Below are 26,995 nucleotides of genomic sequence, written 5' to 3'. Positions count from 1 at the left end.
CAGACATGGCTTTGTAAGTCAAGCAGAGATTGCCTCTAAGTAGATGATATGAGACAGAATAGGTGGACTTTGTTTAGTCTGCCCATATAGGACATGTGTTTAAGGGCTAGGATCCTCCTCTTTTCTTTATTTTAAAGCATTGGGACTGTCATGTTGTATAGCTGGAAGTGTTTGTTACAAGCTATTTGCCCCCAAAAGGCCTGAGATTCCCTAAGGGTTACTGTGTGCGTAAAGTTAAGTATGTGAATTCAGAAGGTGAATGTAAAGTTAGCTTTGCTATATTTTGTGAATGCAGCTGTAGTTTGAGGGACAGACAATTTTCTTTATTGCCATGAGCAGACACTAGTAGACTGGGCACCTTCCATTCTCCTAACATGGCATTTATTTCCAGGGAGAAACTGGGCACCTTTTGGGCTGCTGTTGCTTTACAGTGGTGGGAAAAGATTTACACAGTGGGTTGGAATGATCTTTCAGAATAACAAATGAATGTGAACAATATATCACCTTGTATGTGGGCTAAGATCAAGACAATCTGCCATGACACACATTTTCATCTCAACTAAGAAAATCATATTAAGTATTTCAGTTTTCATCACAGATGCTTGTCAGGAGGATTATCCAAAGAATAAGAATGAAATAAATCCAACATCACCTAGCATCTGTGCTGAAATTACTGAAATGCAAACTTTTGAGGTCTAGTGATGAAGATTTCTAACTGTGTGTGCGCAGGGAAAGGGGGTTCAACCAGTATGTAAATTGGTTATGTGTGCTACACTAAACTAATACTGGGCAATTACTGCCTTTCTGCTTACATGATATATAAAAGTCCTAAATTAGGCTTTTGTGACACTAGTTTATTATAACATTGTGCTATAGACATGCCCTCTTGTACACATTGCAGTTTCCAGAATTCTAACTGAAAACATATGCAAAGGGTACATCCTATGTACATCTGCTTACATTTAAGCTATCACACATATAACAGGCCAGTCTCAAAGAAAACTTGGATTTCACATTCCTACTGCTTTGTAATAAATGCAGAGAGTAGAACAAAATGTCAGTTTTAAGAAGGAAGATTTAGTCTCTCACTGCTACTGATACAAAAAAAAATCAAGATTATAATGAGATCTAGCAGTGTATTATATCATTCATTAAAATGTACCATTTTCTACATCTCCATATAAGGTAACAGCCTGAGCATGCATTTGAAGTGAAAGGTAACATATGTGCCTGATTGAGCAAATGGCTCAGAAGTTCTATACACTTATATCACCACAGGCGAAAATTCTTGTTCTTAGAATCTAAACTAGTAAATGCAGGCTTAAAAATTGGAATTTGCTTACTTTTAGTGACAGACATTCAAAAAGAAAAAAATGCAGAGGCAATGTTGTTGTTCAGCAAACTGAGAGAGGTCTGCTCTCTGCTGTGCTTTTAGAACAGTTTGCTGCAATGTTCATAGTTTAAAATAGCACGCAACTGAATATTGAACAACTTCAGTGTTTGTTATTGCATATAATGTGTGTTTTTCATGTGTTGTCAGTCCAATTAAACTCATGCTTTCAAGACAGCAATTTTTCATACTGGTGGGTAATCAAGATGTTGAGAGTCTCTTAGAAATGCTCTGTTGTGGGATTACATCAGAAAAATGAAGCTAGTGTTCCTGTACATTTAGCTGCAGGACACCTGGGACTTTGGTAAGAGGGTCTAAATTAAGAATTGGCACTGCCAAAAGGGTGGGAACCTGCAGGAACTCATTTCCACAGGCAAAATTAAAAGACATACTCAGTTCCAGGAAAACCATTGAGAAGTATTACAAGTGCACACTAAAATGAAAGCATTCCCTAATCTAAAATATGCTGAAATCAAATGAAACAATGTATGTTTATAGCTGAAATCTGAAGAAATGGCTAAGCAATTAGTATAATGACTTATCAAAAATATCTAAATTTAGAAGGCTTCTTTTGGGAAATGCCACATTGCTTCACAACTTGTATGATTTTTATAATTTTAGAAAACAGTAAATACAGTCTTGTGAACATAATTCATATGAAAGGCTAGCAAAAAATCTCAGGCAATATGCTGGAAAGATTACTGCAAATAGTAGCCTCCCCAAACAGACATACATAGAGAGGCACACACATACAATTACACACACATTCTAAAGTAAGAAATTACTTTAGTCTGATTGAAGCAAGTGAAATGTATTACATACAAGAACAAATAATCAAAACTGAAATTTATAAGGCATAACTGTAGAAACAAGAAATAAGTGGGACTATAACTTTGATTGTTATTAATAGCAGGGGCCAACCTTTTCTGTATATTTTTGTTAAGGACCTCCACTTTAAAAATTGTGGACATTCATGGCATGTTCATATTTTAGTTAAATTTCAAAGCCATTATACAACTTCTTCATTCTGGGATTACAAATAATAATAATAATAATTATTATTATAATAATAATCTGCCTAAATGCATTATCCATAAATCAGAAGGATCTAATTATTAGTTTCCCCTCAAGTATTTGGCAGTGCCCTGTATAGAAGCAGACACCTTAAGTTGACATTTTTCCTGTAAAAGCACCATTGAAATTTTACCAATACATAGTTGCACATGGGACAACTGGTTTGCAGTGACAAGCACTGTCCCCAGAGTTGCAAATCGGATACTTCTGACATTAATTTATATTCTCACTTTAACTGTCTAATCAATAAAAGAGGGTCTGTTGCCATGGATATGAGCCTTCCCACTATCTACATTACTAGTTTGGTGGATATGGCCATCCTTAGGCAATGTAAAAATTCTCCCATGTATACTGACAGTCAGTTAATTCTCAAACAAACTGATATAGTATGTGAAAAATGTATTTACACAATATCACTGGACAAAGCTCTCACATAAATATAATCCTAATGTCAATAAGGTTGTCAGTAGAATACACGCTGCACCCATTACACACAATTCAAAGTAGGCATATAGACCCACATATGCTGAGGCACTTAAATGTAACCTTTCTAAATCCCAAAGACCTCCTAGATGAAGTACACATAACAAATACCATCAGCAGCCCCTAATGCACTCTTTCAAAACAACACCCGCATCAACACATAGAGCCACTCTCGTGGAACCTCTACCTCTAAGCCCATAAGTCAAGGCACCACACAATCCAACATTCTGGTCATTGGAGACTCCATCATGAGACACACTGATGCCCCTCTCACAGGAGAAAGTCGCGGTCAGTTGCTTGTTAGGGGACAGGATCCAGCACATTAGGAATGGAGTCAGGTCTTTGGACCACAAATACCAGTATAACTTAGTCAATGTCCATGTGGGTTTAAATGACCTGAGACTTACCTTCCTAGACTATATGAAGAAAGACTTCATTGAGGTTTCAGAATTGTAACTCAGGCTGGTATGAGCCTAGCATTAAGCAGGATTTTACCTTCTCCAAAGATTACACCACAATATGAACAAAAGATGACTGACTTTAATAACTGACTTAGTTTCTGGTGTCATTCTAAGGGGGTGCAATATTTGGCAGTATGGAAGGAGGTGGGCAAAAGACCACACTGCTTTGCCAGGGATGGCCTGCACCTCTTCCCTCTAGGCTTTTGAAAATTACATAAAACATTGTACCTTTTAGACAGTGCCAAACTGAAAGTACGTCTGACATAACAAATCAAAACCAAGAAAATCTAAAGGTGCTACTGCTCAATGTTAACAGTCTAAAGAAAACAAAATTCCACTCCTAGAAGACCTCTTCACCCTAGAGAATGCTGTTGTCTATGTGAGCACTGAAACATGGTTTAAAGCTGCAGGGGAGCATACCGACAGTGTAAGGTTATAATGCCTTCCATACATTTAGACCAGCTACTACACAGACAGAGATTAAAGGTGGAGGTGTCTCGATTTACATCAGAAATAAATATACCTCAAGGCTGGTCAAACAAGACAATGCACTTGTGCTTCTCCATGTTCAAATCACCATAGGCAAAATCCAATACCGCTTCCTTGCAAGCTATAGGTCCTTCTCTATGATCCAGGAAACCCATACCGTGTTTTTAAACTTATTGGAGACACTCACCATCCAACCCAAGACCATATTCATGGATGACTTTAATTACTCCATTATTAACTGGGAATCATATATGACACCAAATATACAGGCACAGACATTCCTGGATTTTGTAAACACAAACTCCCTGGACCAGATTTCCAATACACCTACAAGAGGTCCAACCATACTAGATCTGGTCCTCACTAATATGGAAAAGTGTTGCACACCGTCTAGTGTAATGCCTTCCCTGGTAAGGTCAGACCTCAAAATGATCTCATTTGAAATAAAAATAAAACTTGTAACCCCAACTAACCCTGGAATATTCAGAAACTACTCTAAGGCTAACTTCCTACTATTAAGTGATAACCTGGCAAAATTTCAAGCTCTCATAAACCTGAGAACACTGCTGCATACACAGAATTGTTCAAATAAACCCTCTACAAACATGTTAATAGCTGCATAGAGGCAGCTGTACAACCAGGAAGAAGTATAGAACTAACTCAAAAAACAAGCCACCCTGGTGGAATCACATCAACAGGTTGTATAACAGAATGAAGAAAATTATGGCAAAAATTAGGAGGTGCGGCACCCAGCATGATAGAAGCAGTCACATCAAACAAAACAAGCAACTCAGAGGGCAAATAAAGTCTACCATAGCCAAATTTGAGGTACATTTGGCTTCCCAGCTAAAGGATAACCACAAGGCATTCTTTATCTATGTCCACAACCTCAAAGGCAATACACAATTGTGTGCAGAGCTCATTATAAATGGCACCACCTATACTGAGCTAGAAGATATAGCAAACCTACCGGCTGACAAATTCAGTTCCAACTTTATCCCTCTCTCCCCATCAACCTACCCTCAGGAAATACCATCAAATATATCCCCCAGCTATCACTAGGGAATAGGTCCTTAATGGCTCTCTCTAAGACCAAGAACACTGCATCAATGTGCTCAAACAATATCCCAGGATGCCTTCTAAATAGCATGAAACATGATCTATCATAGGTTCATAGGTTCATACTAGGCTATCTGCCCGAGGGCATTTACAAGCCTAGCCCATAGTTTTGTGGCTTACGCCACCCCTTTAGTATGGGGAACTATACCCATTATTTTGCTGTGCCTCTGTTGAGCAGTGACACTGAGGTAATCCCTGGGGTATATCTGCGATCTCCCATCCATTGGTCAAGATTTCTCTTGAACAAGGCCAGCGAGGTGCTCTGCCTCACATATACCGGGATTTTATTCCACAGCATAGGGAGTCTTTGGGTGATGAATCTATCCCTCCAGCACGTCCTATTAATAGCCGTGTCGAGGTTTAAGTCTCCCGCCCTTGTGGCTCTGACGGATCTAGATTTTTTGAGGTGAAGCATATTCATCAAATCTGGGTTTGACATGGCCCTGTATGTTTGGCAAAGGTCACCTCTGAGCAAGCGGTAAGCGACTGAATAGAGCTGGAGTTCTTTCAGTCGGGCAGCATAGGACAGATGTTTGAGACCCTTTATCCTTTTGGTGAGGAACTTTTGTGGCCTCTCCAGCTGCTGCAAGTGTCGGGTCAGATACATTCCGAATGGGGCATTGTACTCAATCATTGGTCTGATGAGTGATGAGTATAGGGAGACTATGACCTCCCTTGATCTAGATGAGAATCCCTTCATGATAAGGTGGGCAATGTAGAAGGTCTTCCTAACTACTTTAGCTACATGGGTGTCGAATGACAGACTACTATCAACCTGGGTCCCCAGGTCCCTGATAACTTCTTCTGTGCTCAGTGGAATGCCACCTATTTGGTAGCTAGGGGTAACCTTGTTTTTCCCGAAGGGTATGACCATGCATTTTTTGGCATTTAACTTTAGGCCATGGCTCTGGCACCAGTTATCCGTTTCTGTGAGACCCTTCTGAAGGATATCTGTGTTAGATGTGTTTTCTACTATGGCGCCCAGTTTGCAGTCATCTGCAAACTTTGTCAGCCATAACCCTCCTGTGTTTGCTTGTACTTCGGAAAAGTAGATGCCAAACAAGAGTGGGCCCAGGACTGAGCCCTGTGGTACACCACTTGTGACAGGCTTTGAGTCTGACATGGCGCCAGCAACTCTGACCCTGTGGGTTCTGTCACTCAGCCAGTTTGCAACCCATCTTGTGATGTATGGGTTAACATTTAAGCTGATGAGTTTTTCAATGATACCCGAGTGGGGTATTGTATCAAGGCCTTCGCCAGATCGAGGTAGGCTGTATGGACTGCCTTTCCCTCATCAATGGCTTTGGTGACTGTTTCAAAAGTCAACCAAGTTTAGAAGGCATGATCTGCCTTTGACAAAGCCAAACTGGGATGGATCCAAAGTCTGCAAATTCCCTATGTCTTTATTTATGAGGTCCATTATGATCCTCTCCATGGCTTTGCAGATAAGGCTTGTCAAGCTAATGGGCCGGTAATTTCCAGGGTTGGTGGAGGCACCGCCTTTGTGAAGTGGGACCACTGTTGCAGTGCGCCACTCCCTGGGTACGTATCCAGAGGTAAGACTATGATTAAACAGCTGTCCTAGCTGTGGGTTTAATTCCTCGTTGAGTTCATGGAGCACACAGCCGGGGATACCATCAGGTCCCATGGATGCTGTGTTTTTTGCTTTGGAGAGAGCAGTTCTCACTTGGGCGTTGGAGATGTTTGGGGGGCTGCAATCGCTTGGTATAGATATCTCTCCTTTTGGGGGGGGGAGTTTGCACTGAACCTGTCAGCCAGTATGTTGGCAATGTCTGTAGGATCAGTAATCTTCACATCATTTTGAACTAGTTCTGAGCATACCTCAGGCCTGCTGGCATTTCTATTTAACTGTAACCTCCAAACAGGCTTTGTGGCTCATGAACAGATAACAGCAAATGTCATCCTTGTGCACAAGGGTGGGTCATCTACTATCCCTGGAAACTACAGATCCATAAGTATTACTAGTCCCTTATGCAAATCCATGGAGAGAAGGTCACCAAAGCAATAGATGAAGGCAAAATGGTTCACACTGTCTACCTTGACCTGGCCAAGGCATTTGGCACAATCACCCACTTGGGCATTGTTGACAAACTTAAGATGTGATGTACAAATCCTTATGTAATCTGGTGGAGAGCCAGCTGGCTCACTGACAGGATTCAATAAGTTAGAACTGAGGAGTCCACCTCTACAAAGAGGCCAGTCACTAGTAGGACCCCTCAGGTATCAGTCCTGGGACTGCTCCTTTTCGGCATTTACTTCTCTGAAGTCAAGGCCAACATCAATGGCCTCTGGCAGACTAAATTTGCAGATGATTGCAAATTAGGAGTTGTCATTGAATCACCCAGTGACACAAATGTTCTCCAGGAAGGGCTGACACAGACAAACAACTGGAGTCAGAGCCATGCATTAAAACTAAATGCCAAGAAATGCCTAATAGTAACCTTTGAGAAGTCATCCAGCCCAGGTAATTGTCATACTGACAACACACCCCTAAGAGCTGACCCAGTAGTCAAGAACTTGGTGACACACAAAGACAGTAATCTAGCCTTTGACCATCACTTGTCTACAGCAGTAGTAAATCATTCTATGTTGTGCAACTTATAAACAAAGGCATGAAATCTAGCTCCAAGGAAGTCATTGTTCCAATGTATTTGGCACTCATCAGACATATCATTGAGTACAATGCCCCCTTTGGTATGTACCTAACCAGGCATATCCAACAACTGGGATGTCCACAGTGGTTCCTCACTAAAAAAATGTAAGGCATAAATAATATATCTCAAGGCTCTATCCCTGTATTCTGTCTCTTACATGCTGTTGAGGGGAGTTCTATGCATGACATATAAGGCATTGTCAGACCCTACACTCGATGGAGCTCCTACATATATGCAAAACAAACAGCACCAGAATTACACATTCTAGAGACTTAAACCTTACCTGTGATATAAATAGGACCTACTGGAGAGATAGGTATGTATCCCAGATACTACCTCTTCTCTGGAACAGGCTCCCCATCCATGTTAAGCAGAGTTCCTCCCTAAACCAATTCAAGTATAACTTGGACAATTGGACTGGGAATAGAAAATCTATCCCTGGTTTGACACTTATGTTTCTAATGGACAAATGCAGCCTGTAAATGGTTCACCTCTCAGGCCCCTGCTTGCAAATGTTTCACATCTCAGCCCCCTGCTGACACTTATCAAGGGTACTAGAACTTATCAGAGATTTGGGATGCAGTACTAAGCTTAAAAAGGCCCTTGTGGGTGTTAGCCTAGTAAACACTGTCATGAAAGGAGATACTGTCAGGACAGCTATCTGGAATTTTGTAAAGAATTATATGTCATTGGTGAATATCGAAATGCTTTGTGTAAGATGCTTGTGTTATAACTGTATTAGAACAGTATGTTATGTGTATATCAAACTGCCAGTACAGAAGTGTATGTTGAAAATGGTTTGCAAAGTACTGAACTTAAAAATGTAACCACAGTGTACCCTACTGGAAAAGAACAGAAATGCACATGAACTATTGTAACTGTTTAAATGTATATATTTTAACAGTGGAAACTGGAACACAGGAGGTTACCTTCAGAAAAATAGCTGAAATTACATTACTTTATGGCAGCAAAGAGACACAATGTCTAAAACTAGGGCACTTTCTGTATTGTCTTGGAAGGGTTTTATTGTTTTATGACTTCCATTCTTTTCCATAGATCTGAGAAAAAGCCCTTGTTTAAGTATTTTTACAGGTAGATGCTAAATACTACCAGCTGACATCAATGGTTGTTTTGAGCCTGGGAACTGGAGTCAGGTGATAAGAATTGATGTTATCCTGCAAGTTATCCCAGCATTAATATTTGAGATATTAATTTGAGAAGTCTCAGAGTGAGACAGCATTCTATATTCCGTCTTTGACCTGACAACATCAGGTAGAGGACCCATTCACCACACATCTGCCTTGCTCTTAAGTTAACTAGGGTATAGTAATTCTCTCAGATATAGTCAGAAATATAGCAATGTTTAGCTTAGATATTTTTCAGAGACTGTCCTATAATGTTGTTTTAAATATTTCTTGTGTTTTTGAACTCTGATGTCACTGTAAATATATACTTAGTATAGTCTTGTTATGTTATTATTTATTATTAAATAAATGTAAACATTTCATTGTGGGTGATCTGTCTAGAGATATTTAAGTTCTGAGAGTACTTGCATATTTATTTGGTGACACTATGGGCCACTCCTAATAGCCTTGCTCTTGGTCAAACTACCATCTGTATTGATAGTAACATTAAGCAATAAGATTGGACACCCTTTGTTAAGCACCTTAATGTAGCTGATAAGGGGTTCTGGTGGCAGTGATAACTTCCTTATAGTCTGGGAAGAAGGGGTCATAGCTAGTAAACCTGTGCCAGCCTTTCCCAGGTGTGTGTGTGTGTGTGTGTGTGTGTGTGTGTGTGTGTGTGTGTGTGTGTGTGTGTGTGTGTGTGTGTGTGTGTGTGTGTGTAAAATAAATCTCCAAGAGTGTGTGTGTGTCAGCTACTTTAGCAGGGACACAAAGCACTGGTTGGGCAGAGAGTGTTGGAGAACTTGGCTTGGAACCCTGGCTTAGGACTCAACTCTATAGCTGCACCAGTGGGGAGTCTTATTGGGGATCTGCAGAAAGAGGGAGAAACCAGCCCCGGACTGACTGTGGTCTCTGCATGCTCTTAAGGGAATTGCACTTGATGCAGAAAGCTGCATCGGGAAATACTGTGTGTGTACCTGTCATCTTCCCAATGTACGTCCCCCACTATTGCCAGTGGTGAGGATTAAGGCTCCTTGATTACCGGTCTTGGGGTGGGGCATCACAAACACCTATGAACCTATCAACCTATGAATAATTATACCTACAAATGAAAACTGAAAGCTATTGCATTAATGACATGTACAATAAATAGACATGTGGAAAGTCACAGGTTAATCTTCTTCAGATTAAATGCTTGCTCATAAACTTGACAACTATAGTTTCAGCCTAAGTTTTCAATGCAGCCATTTTTGGGCTCAGCCTCTAGAAGCAATCGATATGCAGCTTTAAGAAAATGCATTAGTGGTTCTACTGACAGTAATACAGCACAGTAAACTGCAATGCTGGGGGTAGCTTTCATTACTGACTTGACAGCCACAGGGCAAGCTCTGGAGCTAGAAATGACCAGCTGTAGAGTGACTCCTTAAGGGAATAGGGAGAAGATTTGAGTTGTTTTATATTATGTGGCAACACTGTAGTTACTTTTCAGCAGGCATATTGCAGTTGTGTAGGTAGCAATATCTGTTACAGTTGTGATGAGCTTCTGGAAGCATGACAGTAAGAACCAACTTGATGTAATTGAAAATGTGTGATAAAGGGTATAATAACAGGTGTCCCTCTCAAATTATATGTCATGGACCATCTGCCCAGCTCTCAGCTATTCAATGAACAAACAGGCAGCACAGAATTAGGGAAGGGTCTTGGGCTTGGAGATTAGGGGAGAGGAGCCAACCATCTATTGTAAACGCTTTTTCTGATGGCTGTTGTTGTCAGTCTCTGTATTATAATAGCACAATAAGCATGACATAGCTCTTGAGGAAGTTTAGAAGATGCTGTCTTTAAAATATCGTATACCAAAGTAGAGCACAGGCCAGACTGTGCCTGCCTAATAAAAAATCGCAGAAATGCAAGGCATGCAGAAAGCATTGCATTTCCTTGCTTTACATTAAGTTGCAAGAATGAAAATATGCTTCTAGTTTATGAAATAAGACTGCCCTGTAATTTCAACAGAATGCTTTTTGTGTAAAGCAACAAGAAATGCCAATGTATTTATTTATTTTATTTTATTTTACATTTGTTGACCGGGCTAGTCCAACTGGATATATGCCCATTTTCAGTGGAGGCCCGGGGAGAAAAGCTCCATTGGTTAAAACAAGATTAGAGAATACAAATACACAACAAACAAAAGCATTAAGCATAAAAGATAAGAAGATTTTAGTGTAAGTAATATACATCTAGGAGTAAATAAAATATCCATAACACGAAAAAATTCAAGGAAATGATTAAATACTTTCAATATGGAAATTTGATAGTATCAAAACATAGAGAGAATCATACATTGTCTTGAAAATAAGGTAGACAACATAATATAGAACACAGTTGGAGATCATGAATACTATTTAGGAGTACTTAATTATCTAACACTGTTGTCATGAAAAGTCACAGGGCTGGATTTACAAAAGCTTGCATGGAGTGCAAGAAGAGTGTAGGAGCTCATGGAGGCAATATGTCTGCCGTGCGATCCAGGTACAGCCAGCAGGGGCGTGCACGAGAGCTGCTAAAGCTACTCTTGCACAGACAGCATCATGGTATGCAAATTACCTCATTTCCTGCTGAAAGCTATGCAAATGAGGTAAATTTGCAATCCAGGAAATACTAACCTGTCCGTGGAAGATTAGCGTTATCTGCAGAAATGTACTCCGTTGGTAACGGAGTACCATTCTGCAAATAGCTAAACGGAGCTATGACAGCTCCAAATAAAGGATGCATACAGTGGAGGAAGCATGCCAATGGCCAAATATAAGACCATTGGCATTTATAAATGTTTAAAATTATTAAAATCTAACTTTTTTCCCCGATCTCCAATGTTTAAGCATAGCGCAGCACTGCGCAAACATGTTGCGCTTTAAAAAACAAGAACATAATTTTAAAATAGCCAAAAATAGCCATTTTCACTAAAAGCTTATCATGCCATGCAGGTGTATGGCAGGCTGAAGACAACATAGCCACTGAGTAGTGGTTGCTAAGGGGGGGGGAGCTCAGTGTGAGAGATGTAACCATGCATTAGTAGGCAATCCTATGCAAATGAGGATAAGGATAGTGAATCCCAATTTTCCCCAGCATGTGAGCCATGTCCCAAGAGTGTCAGTGTAGGAGTAGGTGAGTAGTAGAGTAGAATATAGGTAACATCATGAGGGTGTGTGTCAGAAAGGCTGTAAGCTTATTGGAGCACAGTGTCTTGTGTTTGCCCTGAGTTGCTCAGGATTGCAAGAGGCGTGTCTACAGTTGTCCTTTTTGAAAATCAGAAACCAAAGGTGTATGTTGTGACTATATCTGAAATTTCTTGCAAACGTGCACACAGCGTGTGCACACGTGTGCGCTCATGTGCGCGCTTGTGCTCTTGTTTGCAAGGTGCTGCCCTGGGCAGAAACAGAAAGGGAAAAGGAAGGAAAAGAAATAGTAGAAAGTTAACCAAGGAGAACTAGCAGAGCTGCCAGGTGAAATATATCAGAATCAGCCAATTACACAGGTAGCAGACTAGCCCAGCCCAGCACTTTAAACTCTGCAAACAGCATTCTTCCCTGTTTTTTCCAAAGAACTCTGCAACACTGCAGTATACAAAGAGGGAAAGATTAAAAAACTTTAAAGTCAGACAAAATGTTAGGGGCTGCTCTTGTTATCATAAACCAACATGTGCAAGGTGCTGAGGGTGGTGATGTTGTGAATGCTGCTGAGCAACTCACAGTGAGGAGACGGAGAAGAGTGTACAGACACAGGGTAACCTACCAGGGGCTACATGAGCTGGAGATAGTGGCGCTCTATAGGGTGGACAGAGACCTCCTGCAGAAAATTGTTGAGCTGTGCCAGCCACGCCTCACACACAGAACCAAGAGAGGGGAACCCTATATGTGTTGGCCTAAGAATACTAGCTACAGGTACCTTCCAGAGACCAACTGGTGATATGATGGGGATTTCGCAGGCATCACCATCCAGGCTACAGCACCAGTTCCTGGATGCCATGTCAGTACCTGTCGGTGAGCACGTTGTTGAGTCTTTCGGCTTTTCCTGGTTAGGGGTCACCACAGCGGAACTCCGGTCAGCTAATGATTGGCAGTTGACTTTTACGTGCCGAGTTGCCAGCCCTGATGCACAACCTTCAACGAAGGTACACCCATTCACATATGTCTCCATGCAGAAGACGCTCTAGCTGAGAATCAAACCGGACAGCGTCTTACTGTGAGTCAACAATGCTACTGCAGCACCACCACCGAGATGTCATGTCGGTGAGCACATATATTTCCCCAATTCCCATGAAGCATTGGCCAGCAATATGCATCTTTTCCACCAAATAGCAGAATACCCTGAGGTAGTGGGTGCAATAGACTGCATGCACGTACACATCAAAGCACCACCCGGTGAGCGGGGTTGGGTCTACATCAACCGCAAGGGCTTCCCCTCCATCAACTGCCAGGTCATGTGCAATGTCCAGGGCATAATAATGAATGTGTGTGCTGGCTTCCCTGGAAGTTATCACGATTCCCACATCTGGCATCTGATGCAGCTGTACCAGAGATTTGCCAATAGGGACATCCCTGATGGTCACCTAGTGGATACGCACTGGAGCCATGGCTGATGACACCCATCAGAAATGCACACACACCTGAACAAGAACTCCATATTGAGGCACACGCACAAGCAAGAAACATAATTGAGCGTGTGCTTGGGATGCTCAAGTCATGGTTCCAGTGCCTGGACACATCTGGTGGAGCCTTGCAGTACTCACCAACTACATGCACCCAAATTGTCATGGTATGTGCCATGCTATACAATATGATCCTGTGGAAATAGCTGCAGCAGGAACAACATGGAGCAAGCCCAAACAGCCCCCCAACATTGCCAAGGCCTGCACAGGCACAGCGTGAATCGGAGGAGGAGCAACCTGAGCCTGCCCCAGTAGGCAGAAGGAGGTGTGGCCAGTATGCCCTGGCCTTGGCAAAGAGGCAACGCATAGCACATACACTGACTCAGTAGGAACCCTGAAAATGACACCTCTCTCTGACTCGCACATACAGTAAAAGGGGTGCCTAACTTGACACTACCTGTTTTCAAACATGTATAGGGAGTGTAATATGTGCATCCGACATAGGCAGCCCTGCAGCACCACCTGAGGCATGAGTCCCTATTTTAAGCAATATAAAGCACTGCTAAGCAAATTTTACCAGTATTGAGCATATTTAAATACAACTGCATGTAGCTGTGCACTGCGCTAACCAGCGTAACATCGGGCAAAGTTGGGCAATGTTGGGCAAAGTTGAGCAAAGATGGGTAAATACGTTCACACCTGCTTTACTGTTCCTTAACCAGTCAGGTCTGCCCAGCAGGAAAATAAAAAGCAGTGACAAGACTCAAACTCAGGATACTGTGCACTATAGTCACAGTACTGAACCACTAAGCCATGACAGCATTTCACTGGCACAGACACAACTTAAGTCACTCACACATACCAATTGGGGGGGGTGGGTCACATACCTAACAGTCACAGCCAGCAGGACAATTGTAGACAAACTCAAACACAAACAAATGCTGTATCATGCCCTCTGAAGAGGCATATGAGTAACCTCCCCCCAGGCCAATGGAGACAGATAACAGCAGGCCAGGCATTGTGATGTGGGTTGGGTAGGCTATAAAGTCACAAACTAATATGCGTGTAATTGGAAGCTAAGTTCTGTAGTACAGTGGTATGCCTCAAGCCAGTACAATAGGTAACATTACAGACTGAAATGGAGTACCTGACATAGCAGTGCAGGCCTAGCAAATGTGTATAAGTGTCAGGTGCACCCCTCATCCTATGTACACCCACAGTAACAATCAGGTGTGCCCCCCAGGTAGAAATGTACAAATAATAGCTGTCCCCCCTGAATGTATAAATGTTGATAAGTCTATGCAAATTGACTCATGGAAGCCCTGCAGGCACAGCATGCTTCCTGTTGATGTACAACACAAAGGTGAGCCCTGAAGTAAAAACCAACTTGATTTTTCACACACATATAGTATATATGCCCATAGTGGGCATGCTCACACATTATACAAATTTAGCAAATTTCAGTCAGCAACATACTGAAAGGTCATACTGGGCATGCAAACACACTTAGGCCATGTATGTCTACTGCAGTGGGCCACACATATCTGACAGTTGCAGTTCTTACTCCAGACACTTGCCACTATTCACCAATTCTGCCTTGCGCACACAGTGATATGAAAACAGACCCATATAATATATTGGACCCCTGTCATAATCAAACTATGTACTACAAGTACTTAAGTTGTTCAATGAAAGTGAAAATGCAAAGAAGATCAATAAATCTCCGATCAGTATCATCAAAAAACAATGAGCACCCCTAATATTATCCAAGCCATGTTCTGGCAAAAATATTGCCAAAGACTCCATAGAGAACCATGAAGCTTTCTTTCGCTATGCCTTAAATATCAATGTAAACTCATATATATTCTGAGTCAGTGCAAAGTGTAAATGAATACATGTACATGACTGACATTGCCAACATCTTGTCAGACAGGTTCATACATATTTACCCCCTCTCACTGACAAAAGGGCCCATTACCATACCTGGAGATTGTGAAAACCCAGAAATCACATATACAATGGTTAAACAGCTCTATCCAAACCTAAAAACATGGCATCTATGGGATGACATGGTTTCTCTGGCTGTGTCATATGTGAACTCCAAAACAAACAGACCCTGCACCTGAACAGTCTGTTGAGACTCACCCTCTGTACAGGATATGAAACTGTTGAATGGGTTACAGCAATGTTTGGCACACTCCACAAGTGTCTATGCACAACAAACCATAGGAACTATAGTCTTATAGACCTAATAAGCCTGATCTGCAAGGCCATGGAGTCCATCATTATGGAACTCATAAACAGAGCTATTTGGGAGCCTACAAACACCCCACCCTACCCATTGTGGTTTTGTCAGGGGCAGATCATGGTTCCTAGACCTGCTAGACAGTTTTCAAGGCGGTCACCCAGGACATACATCAATGAAATGAGCTCCACATGGCCTACATAGACCTTGAAAAGCCCTTTTCCAACATCCCACACATATGTTGTATCCACAAAATCAACAACCTGTGCATAAACACGTATTTCATCTGATGGATTGCCAACTGGGGCACAGATAGATCCCACAAGGTAAGAATTGTGGTCTCCTGTTCAAGCTGGCAACAACTGCTGACCCCCATGGCTCAGTCCTGGGACCCCTCTTGTCTGGTGTATACTTTTCAGAAATACAGTCAAACACACGAAGGCTATGTTTAGCAAAGTTTGTGGATGACTGCAAAAAGGTTGTCATAACCGATGTTTGGGACAACAGAGGCATCCTTAAAAAGGGTCTCAGTCAGACAGATGTGGTGTCAAAATTATGGCCTCCAGCTACAGTCATACAAATACCACATAGGTGCCAACACCCTAAATATGGAGGTAATAACAAGGGATCTATGGACACATGTGGATAGTCATCTACTTCCAGAAACACATTCACAAAGTGGTTAGAAAATCATGCTATGTGTTCCCACAAATTGCCAAGGTCTTTGCATGTAGGTCAAAGGAGGTTCCCTCTACTCATCAGTCATCAGACACATCAGAGAGTATCATGGCACACTTGCGATGAATCTGACTAGGCACCTTCAGCAGCTGGAAAGACCACTGAAGTACTTCAACAATAGGATTACTGGCCTCAAAAAGTTGCCCCATGCAACAAAACTGAATTTAACTCAATCTGTACTCTGTTGCATACTGTCTACTCAGGCGATCTCTGCCCAACAGACAGGTCCATGTCCAATGCAGAACTGATGTACATGCACTATCTGAAGTAAACCCAAGCTCTCTGTACCACATGCTCTAGGGTTATCATCATCACAACAATAAATAGAACATGTTGGAAGGATATATTACTAACTCACAGGCATCCCTTGGTTTGGAACAGGCTCCCAACCTACATTAAGCTGGGTCTCTCACTGACACTCTTCCAGAGGAGCCTTGATGAGTGTATGTGAAACTGAACTGTCACACTATGGATCACTTCATCAGCTCTACTATATAGAGGTCTAGGGAACTAACCCCATGTGTGGTGATAGCTGCATACTCTGGCCATACTAATATATGCCTTCAGGCAGATAGCCTATTACCTACCTATGTACCTATATATATATATATATATATATATATATATATATATATATATATATATATATATATATTAAATAGGTTCATAGGTTCATAGGTTAGTACTAGGCTAACTGCTCTTGCGAGCCATTTTAAGCCTAGCCAGTTATCCCCTGTGAGATTCAAACCCTGTATCTTGTGTTTGTAAGGCAAACACCTTAACCATTAGGCCACCCTCCCAACCCTTGTTATATATATATATGTAGGGGGAACACAGTATAATAAGCCAAAGATGGATGGGCAGAGATGTGTGTAAGAGAGTGACCATGACATGGAGCCATCCAGGACTGTCCCACCCAGAACACATCCCAATGGCACAAAAGACATGAGGTGCACATCTCACCCACTGTACATAACAGCCACCAGTATCTGTAAGCATTATAGTGTATGTGGTCCATTTGCCTGCTGTACAACATGACTGTACAATGAAATACACATCTACTATCTGTTGACATGTACCTGTCACATAGGTTCATAGGTATGTAGTAGAATATCTCCACAAAGGCATATATTAGCCTAGGCAAGTTGTGCAGCTTTCACCACCCCATTGGGTAGTCTACCAAGCCCTAGTTCTAATAGTTAGTACCCTAAGCCCCTTTCTAGTGGGGCTGCTGATGTGATGACTGGCATGAACTTTCTGTTTCCCATCCACTCATCAAGGCTCCTATTGAAGAATGTCAATGAGGGGCTCTGTCTGATGTACATTGGGACTCTGTTCCACAGTAAGGCAAGTGTCGGGGATGGTACTCTATTCCACCAGCATGTTGTATTCATTGTTGTGATGAGGTTCATATCCCTGGAGTGTCTAGTGTGACTCAATTTTGTTATCCATAGATGGAGCATGTTCAACAGTTATGTGTTGGACATGGCTCTGTATGTTAGGCAGAGTGTGCCTCTGAGTAGGTGGTACGCAACGGAGAACAGATTTAGTTTTACCAGTTGTGTTGCATAACACAACTGTTTGAGGCCAGTAATCCTCTTGGTGAGGTACCTCTGTAGTCTCTACAGCTACTGGATATGCTTAGTTGAGTACATCCAAAATGGTGGATTGTACTCAATGATGGGTCTGATGACTTAAGAGTAGAGGGCCACCACTACCTCTTTAGATCCTGATGCAAACCCTTTGTTGATTAGGTGGGCCACATAGGATTTCCCAATCACTTTGTCAACATGGTTGTCAAAGGAAAGATGACTATCTACTTGTGTCCCCAGATCCCTTATTACCTTGTCAGTTTTAAGGGGGTAACACCTATGTTGTAGTTTGTGGGTACTTTATTTTCAACAAAGGGGATTACTATGCATTCTTCCACATTGAGCTTGAGGCCATGATTCTGACACTGCACATCTGTCTCATAGAGTCCCTTCTGGAGAATATTTGTGTCATCCGGGGAATCTATTATGGCAAACACTTTACAATTCCCAGCAAACTTAGTCAACCACAACACTCCTGTGTTGGCATGTACTTTTGAGAAGTCTATACCAAACTGGAGGGACCCCAGGACTGAACCCTGGGGGACACCAGTTGTTACCAGTGTAGAGTCTGACATGTAGCCAGCAACTCTTAATTTGTGGGATCTATCTGTGAGCCAGTTTGCAATCCATCTTGTGATGTATGGATTTGTGCCCAGGTTGGTGAGTTCATCTGTGATACCTGACTGGAGAATGGTGTCAAAGGCCTTCGCAAGGTATAGGTAAGCTGTGTGTTGCTCATTTCAATCACCTGTAGCCTGGGTAACTGTCTCAAATAAATCCACCCAGTTCAGGAGGCATGATCTGCATTTGACAAAGCCAAACTGGGTGTGCTCAATTATGTGAAGGTTCCCAATGTCTTTATTGTTGACTTCCATTATGATTGGCTCCATTGCCTTGCAGATCAGACTCGTCAGGTTAATAGAGTGTGAATGCCAAGGGTCTTTAGTGGCCCCAACCCTGTGGAGTGGGAAAAACATTGCTGTGCAACATTCTATGGGTACATATCCTGTAGAGAGCATGTAGAGAGAGGTGTAAGTATCCTTGATGAATATGGATACATCCCCACCCTATGTGCTGTGATCCAGGTCCTGATGCTGGAAGGTATGGAATGAGTAGTATCCTGGTAGTGCTGGTGTGCTCTCTGGAGCCTTGAACTAGGTTTCTATTACTGCACAGATATCAATATTCTCCATACTGAGAAGTGCCTCAAGTGTGTGCATCTGGAGGCTGAAACATCTGGCAATGAGTAGCATTTAGCTCACTTTGTGGTTATTTGTGTTGGTTACGGGGTTTGGTTTGTCCTGAGTGACTGGTGTTCCACACCTGAAGTCAATGCCTCATTGGTCTGATATGTTCATAAGCTAATTACCCTACATATCCACATTCTGCCCCCACCCCCCATTAAGGAAACCATGCTAAAAAATATCTCCAAAGACAACTTCATGATTCTTAAGACAGAAGTGATGAACGTCAGGACACCCACGCAGATGGACAATATAGTTACGACTACTGAATCCTACACAATCGCACTTTATAAGCACTTACATGAGTGCATGGATCGTGCTATCCCAAACAGAACCAAGATGCTATCCTCCAAGAAAAGGAAGCCAATCTGGTGGTCCTCTGCCACAAACAAACTGCACAACAGAAGGAAGAAACTGTTGCAAAAGAGGGTAAAACCCAAAAGTGGAGGAGCTCCCTGGTCAGCCTCAGTAAGAAGCTGTGATCCCTGATAAAATCCTTCAAAGCTAGTTACGAAAACAAAATCACCACTGATTCTAAAGACAACCACAAAGCATTCTATAGCTATGTCAAGAATCACAATGGCAACACTCAGATCTGCTCTGAGTTACAGCACAATGGCACTAAATATACAGACCTAACTGATATTGCCAATCCTGGCAGATAGGATCAGTGCTAACTTTACCCCCCTCTCACCCATGAAAGAGCCCATCTCTATACCAGAAGAATGCAAAGTTGCTGTCATCATGGCTGCACAGGTAAAAACCACTCTCCAAAGCCAGGAACACAGCATCCATGGGACCAGATAACATCCCAGGCTGCGTTCTACATGAACTACAGAACGAACTGGCACCACACCTAAGTACCATGTTCAATCATAGCCTCACCTCAGGCTTTGTGCCTGCTGAATGGTGCACAGTGACAGTTATCCCTCTACACAAGGGGGGAGCCACCATGGACCCTGGGAACTAGCGCCCCATCAGCCTGATGAGCCTGGTCTGCAAGGCCATGGAACGTATCATCATGGAAGTTATAAATAAAGACATTGGCAATCTCCAAACTCTGGACCACAACCATTTTGGGTTTGGAAAAGGCAGATCATGTCTCCTAAACCTGATAGACTTCTTCAAAGCAGTCACCAAAGCCGTAGACAAGGGTAAGGTGGTTCACACAGCCTATCTAGATCTTGCCAAGGCTTTCGACACCATCCCCCACTCTGGAACTATAGATAAACTCACTAAACTAGGTATAAATCCCTATATCACAAGATGGGTTGACAACTGTCTCACTGACAGAACCCACACTGTGAAAGTAGCAGACTCCAATTCCGACTTCAGACCAGTGACAAGTGGAGTACCACAGGGTTCAGTCCTGTGTCCTGTCCTGTTTGGTATCTACTTCCCTGAAGTACAGGATAACACAGAAGATCTTTGGCTAACAAAGTTCCCAGATGACTGCAAGCTAGGAGCCATAATTGAAACTACTAACGATGTGGACATCCTACAAAAGGGCCTCACTGAGACAGATGCCTGGTGTCAAAGCCATGGCCGGAAGCTCAATGCCAAAAAGTGCATTGTTATCCCCTTTAGTAAAAACTCTGTACCCATGAACTACATCATAGGCAGTAGTATACTTAACACTGAAAGTGTGATAAGAGACCTTGGGACAGGTGGTCAGTAGACTCTCCTTTGATAATCACATCACCACAGTAGTCAGGAAATCCTTCTACGTGGCACACCTCATTACAAAAGGTTTCTCATGCAGAAAAAAAGAGGTCATTGTTCCCCTCTACTCATCAGTCATTAGATCCATTATAGAGTACAATGCCTCTTTTGGTATGTACCTCACAAGACATCTACAACAACTGGAAAGCCCGCAGCAATACCTCACAAAGAGGATTAGCAGCCTCAAATACATGCCCTACACAGACCATCTCAAAACACTCCAGCTTTACTCTGTCGCATATTGCCTATTCAGAGGTGATCTCTGCCTAACATACAAGGCTATATCAAACACAGAGCTGCTGGACATGCTCCACTTAAAGAAATCCCAATCTCTCCAAGCTTTGGCCCCAAATCCCAGACCAAAATACAAAAGGAGGGGGTGTATCCATTTTCATAAAGGATACCCACACCTCCAGGTTAGTGGCACAGCACGAGGCCTCAGAGACCATGCAAGTGCAACTAACAGTGGGCAAAGCTGCTTATCAGATTATAGCCTGCTACAGATCACCTACCTTGTCTCAGGACCCTCATCAGCATTCCTGAGAACACTGAAAAATATAAAGGTCCTACCAAACACCATGATATTAGGAGATTTCAACTACCCAAACACTGACTGGGAGAATTACTCAAGTACAAACTCCTTTGCCCAATGCTTCCTAGAGTTTATAAACTCAAATTCCCTGGAACAGCTGGTCACCACACCCACTAGAGGTGACAACATACTGGACCTGATCATCACCAATATGGGGGATCAGTGTTCCACACCAGAGGTAAACCCCTCGCTGGTAAGATCAGATCATAAAGTAATCACACTGGACATCCACATCTCGACCTGACCCCCAGTCAAGGAAACCACTGTGAAAAACTTTTGAAAAGCAAACTTCACACTTCTCAAGACTGAATTGGAAAGTTTCAAAGCCCCCTTGCTACAGGATAATGCTATCCAATCCACAGAATCCTTTACAAGTGCATTATATGAGCATCTACAGGGACGCATGGATCGAGCCATCCCGAGTAAAACCAAGACTCACTCCTCCAAGAAGAGGAAACCAGTCTGGTGGTCCTTGGCCATAAATAAGCTATACAACAGAAGGAGGAAACTACTACATGATAGAGCAAAATTCCAAAAAGGCATTACTGATCATTATTAGCAAGAAACTATGATCGCTCATAAAATCATCCAAGGCCAGTTTCTAAAGAAAAATTGCAAAGGAATCTAAAGATAACCACAAAGCCTTCTTTAGCTACATCAAACATTTAGGTGGCAACTCTCAGATATGCTTTGAGCTACTACAAAATGGCAAAAAATACACTGAATCAACTGACATTGCCAACATCCTGGCAGACAAGTTTAGCACAAACTTCACCCCCCTCACCCGCAAAAGGGCCTGTGTCCATCCCAGAAGAATGCAGAGCCCAAGACATCACTGACATGCAGGTAAAAACAGCCCTCTCCAAAGCTAAGAACACAGCATCAATGGGACCTGATGGTGTTCCAGGCTGCGTCTTACATGAGCTCCGAAAGGAACTAAACCCTCACCTAAATTCACTGTTCAGACTCAGCCTTACCACAGGCTATGTACCCAAAGAATGGCATACAGCAACAGTCATCCCACTCCACAAAGGTGGTGCCACAAGAGAACCTGGGAACTATTGCCCTATAAGCCTGACCAGCCTGGTCTGCAAAGCTATGGAGTGAATTATCATGGAACTCATAAACAGAGACATTGGGAAGCTCAGGACACTGGACCCTACCCAATTCGGCTTTGTTAAAGGCAGATCCTGCCTCCTAAACCTAGTTGACTTCTTTGAAACAGTTACCAAGGCCATAGATGAAGGGAAGGCAGTCCACACAGCCTACCTGGACCTCGTTAAGGCCTTCAACACCATTCCCCACTCTGGCATCATAGACAAGCTTACCAGCTTGAACATTAACCCCTATGTCATGAGATGGGTGGCCAATTGGCTCAAGAATAGAACACACATGGTCAGAGTTGCAGGTGCCATGTCTGAATCTAAACCAGTCACAAGTGGCATCACACAGGTCTCGGTTCTGGGACCCCTTCTGTTCAGTATATACTTCTCTGAGGTACAGGCAAGCACGGGAGGACTATGGCTGACCATATTCGCAGATGGCTGCAAACTGGGGGCCATAATTGACTCTCTGGCTGACACAGACATCCTCCAGAAGGGTCTTACAGAGACAGATACCTGGTGTCAAAACCATGGCCTCAAGCTGAATGCCAAAAAATGCATAGTCATCCCCTTTGGAAAAAACAAAGAGCCCACGAATTACCACATAGGTGGTAATCCACTAGGTACGGAAAATGTAATTAGGGATCTGGGGACCCAGGTAGATAGTAACCTCTCATTTGATAATCACATTGCCAAAATCATTACATATTCCTTCTATGTAGCCCACCTAATCACAAAAGGGTTCACCTCTAGATCAAGAGAGTGCCCCTCTACTCATCACTCATTAGGCCCATAATAGAGTACTATGCCCCATTTGGTATGTACCTTAATTGGCACATGCAACAGCTGGTAAGACCACAGAAGTACCTCACCAAAAGGATCATGGGCCTCAAACAGATGCCCGATGCAGCTCGACTAAAGAAACTCCAGCTCTACTTGGTTGCTTACTGCCTGCTCAGAGGTGATCTATGCCTGATGTATATGGCCATGTCCAACCCGGAATTAATGGACATGCTCCACCTCATGAAAAACAAATCTCTTAGAGCCACACATTCCAGTGAATTAAACCTCAGCAAAGCAATAAACAGGAAGTGCTGGAGGGGTAGATTCCTGTCCCAGAGACTTCCCTCACTCTGGAACAGAATCCCAGTTGATGTTAGGCAGAGCCCCTTGCAGACTCTCTTCAAGAGGAATCTTGACGAGTGGATGGGAAATTGTAAATTTACCCCTGGGATCACTTCAGTGGCCCTGCTAGACAGAGGCCCAGGAGACTAATTTAAAAGGGAGGCGAAAGCCAACAGATTCTGGCTAGGCTTATAAATGCCATTGGGCAGATAGCCTAGTACCTACCTATGAGCCTATGAACCTACACGCTCTAGGGACCTAAACCATGTCACCACAATAAACAGAACATGCCAGAGGGATAGATTCCAGTCCCAGAGACTTCACATACTCCAGAATAAACTACCTATCTATATCAAACAAAGTTCCTCATTAGCATTCTTCAAGAAAAATCTTGATGATTGGATGGGAAATAGGAAATTCACCCTGGGGATCGCTTCTGTGTCTCTGCTTGACAGTGGCACAGGAAAATAAATTTCTTGGGTGGCAAAAGCCAGGGTACCTTTTAGGCTGGGCTTGTATAGGCCCCAGGGCCGATAGCCTAGTACCTATCTATGAACCTATGAACCTTTGAACCTTGCCTAAAAAAGGTAATATGGGGACAGCAAGAGCCTTGGCCAGTATTCAGAAGCATAGGGGCGACAGATGCAAACCATCTGTAGCGAAGCAACAAGGCTTGTCTATCATGTCATCACAGGCAGACAGAGACTGGATCCCCTTTGAATGACATCAGAAGCTCAGCCAGTTGTTGAAGTTTATCATCTTTCTGTTATATCATGTAGGTGAAGGTAAGATGCTACTTAAGGTTTGACCCTGTGTGTGCCAGCATGTGGTGCATCAACCCATATATGATATGGTCATGGCCTAGGCATACAATACACTCACAATACACCTAGTATGATAAGCCTGCTGAGGTTAGCAAATGTGAAAAAAACCTTTGTGCAGACTGTCAGCAAGTAATGTCTGTATTGCACCCTGTAACTCCATATTGCTTGCTGAAGTGTAAAGAAGTACTTAGTTTGGATTAAGAACATCGCACTTGCCAACTGTGTGTGTGTGTGTGTGTGTGTGTGTGTGTGTGTGTGTGTGTGTGTGTGTGTGTGTGTGTGTGTGTGTGTGTGTGTGTGTGTGTGTGTGTGTGTGTGTGTGTGTGTGTGTGTGTTTGTGTGTGTGTGTGTGTGTGTGTGTGTGTGTGTGTGTGTGTCTCCCTGTGGAGGAGCAATCTTTTTGGAGACTACTCACACACCTTAAAAGTGGTATACTCATCTTTGTCAAGTCTGATGTCACCAACCTACAAATATACCTGTGGAAAGATGAAATCCCAGTAATATGGATAGCATGTTGTGTAAATGCATACTGCTGTAGTATCATAATGTAGTTAGGAAAGAGTTTGAATCTCGCGCTTGCTGACTGTGCGTGTGTGTCTATGCTCCAGATGTGTGACACCATTGACCAATGTGGAGTGGGTTTTGATTTTTTTAGTGTATGACATATCACAATGACAACTGTATGTGCATTACACATGTAAGGTAGCTGTGGGGCAAATCCATATACATACATGTGACCTCAAGTATTTCATAGGTGGGTACTCTGCTTTCTCCATGAACGCATGTGTTATCTTTGCCAGGGCTTGCTGGTGCTTTCCAGACCTTAGTTCACTTCTGTATGCTTGTGACAAGCTTAGCCACTGCAGTGATCCCTGGGCTATGTCTTCCATTTCACATCCACTCATCACGGTTTCTATTGAAGAGTGTGAGTGAGGGTTTATGCTTGAGGTATATTTGAAACCTGTTCCAAAGCAAGCAAAGTCTGGCAAAGATGATTAATCATTATAGATGTGCAACAACCTCTGTGGATCTGCATGCAAACCCTTTATTGCTTATGTGCTCCACAGAGGGATTTCCAAAACCCTTTGGTAATGTGATCATCAAAGGAGAAATGACTTAACACATGGCTCTATGTATACATTAGTACCTGTTCCACATTTTGGGGGCTACTACCTATGTGGTACTCTGGGGATACTTTGTTTTCTAAAAGTGGATAACTATGCTTTTTTAGGCTTATAGCTTTACAGCATGAGTTTGACACCAGGTATCTGTCTGTATGATACCCTTTTGGAGGATGTGTGTGTTATCTGGAGAATAAAGTATAGCCCACAGTATGCATTGTCATCAAACATGGGCAGACATATCCCTACTGTGTTTGCTTGTACCTAAGAAAGCTATATGCAAAACAGGAGTGGTCCCAGGACTGAGTGCAGGTGAATACCACTTGTTACTGGCATAGAATAGTACATGGAGGTTGCAAATGTTACTGTGTGTCCTATATCTGTGCGTCAGTTGTCAAGCCATCATCTAACAATCGTTTATGGTCAGTCTATTGAGGTTATGTATAATACCAGTATGTGGGATGGGTATGAATTGCTGGTGAGCTATAGCTTGGCTGTGTTGACCTCCCCTCCCTCACCTATAACCTTGTTGACTGGCTTGAAGACTACTAGGTGTAGGAGTCATGATCTGGCCTTTAGAGAACCTGTGTGGGTATGGTGCAGTATTTGCAGTTTCATAATGTCTCTGTTATTGAGTTTATTTATTTATTTATTTTACATTTGTTGACCGGGCTAGTCTAGCTGGATATATGTCTATTTTCAGTAGAGGCCTGGGGAGAAAAGCTCCAAGCATGAACAGTGACAAAGTTTACAATATAAAAAGACATAATAAAGCAAATACAGAGGCATCGTTGTTTAAAGAAAAATTAAAAATTATAAACTATAACAATTTTAGTAAAAGATTATACTAATCAATATACTACACATTTGAGAAAGTATGAGCAGGAGTCAGTTAAGAGAAAAAGAAGTTATATTTTATCTTCATATTATGAAGAAAAGGGTAATAGCTAGATTTTTAGATATAGGTTAGAGGGGTAGAAAGGAAGGGGAAAAAGATATCAGTCGGGGTTAGCACATGGACAAAGCCAATGAGTTTTGAGATGTTCTTTAAGATGTTTTTTAAATAGAGAAGTTGAGGCAATGGTTGATAATTCAGAAGGAAGCAGGTTCCAGTTTTTACCTGCCGTGTTTGAGAAAAGTGAATCACCGGCTTTGTTGTTGGATTTAATAGAGGAAACTAGAAGCTTATTAGCAGAGCGTAGTGTAGCTAGATTTTTATATGGTGTAAT

This window comes from Protopterus annectens, chromosome 3.part0, assembly GCF_019279795.1.
Source record: "Protopterus annectens isolate FY-2018-M chromosome 3.part0, PAN1.0, whole genome shotgun sequence".
NCBI classification, from domain to species: Eukaryota; Metazoa; Chordata; order Ceratodontiformes; family Protopteridae; genus Protopterus; species Protopterus annectens.
This window is presented reverse-complemented; position numbering follows the sequence as displayed.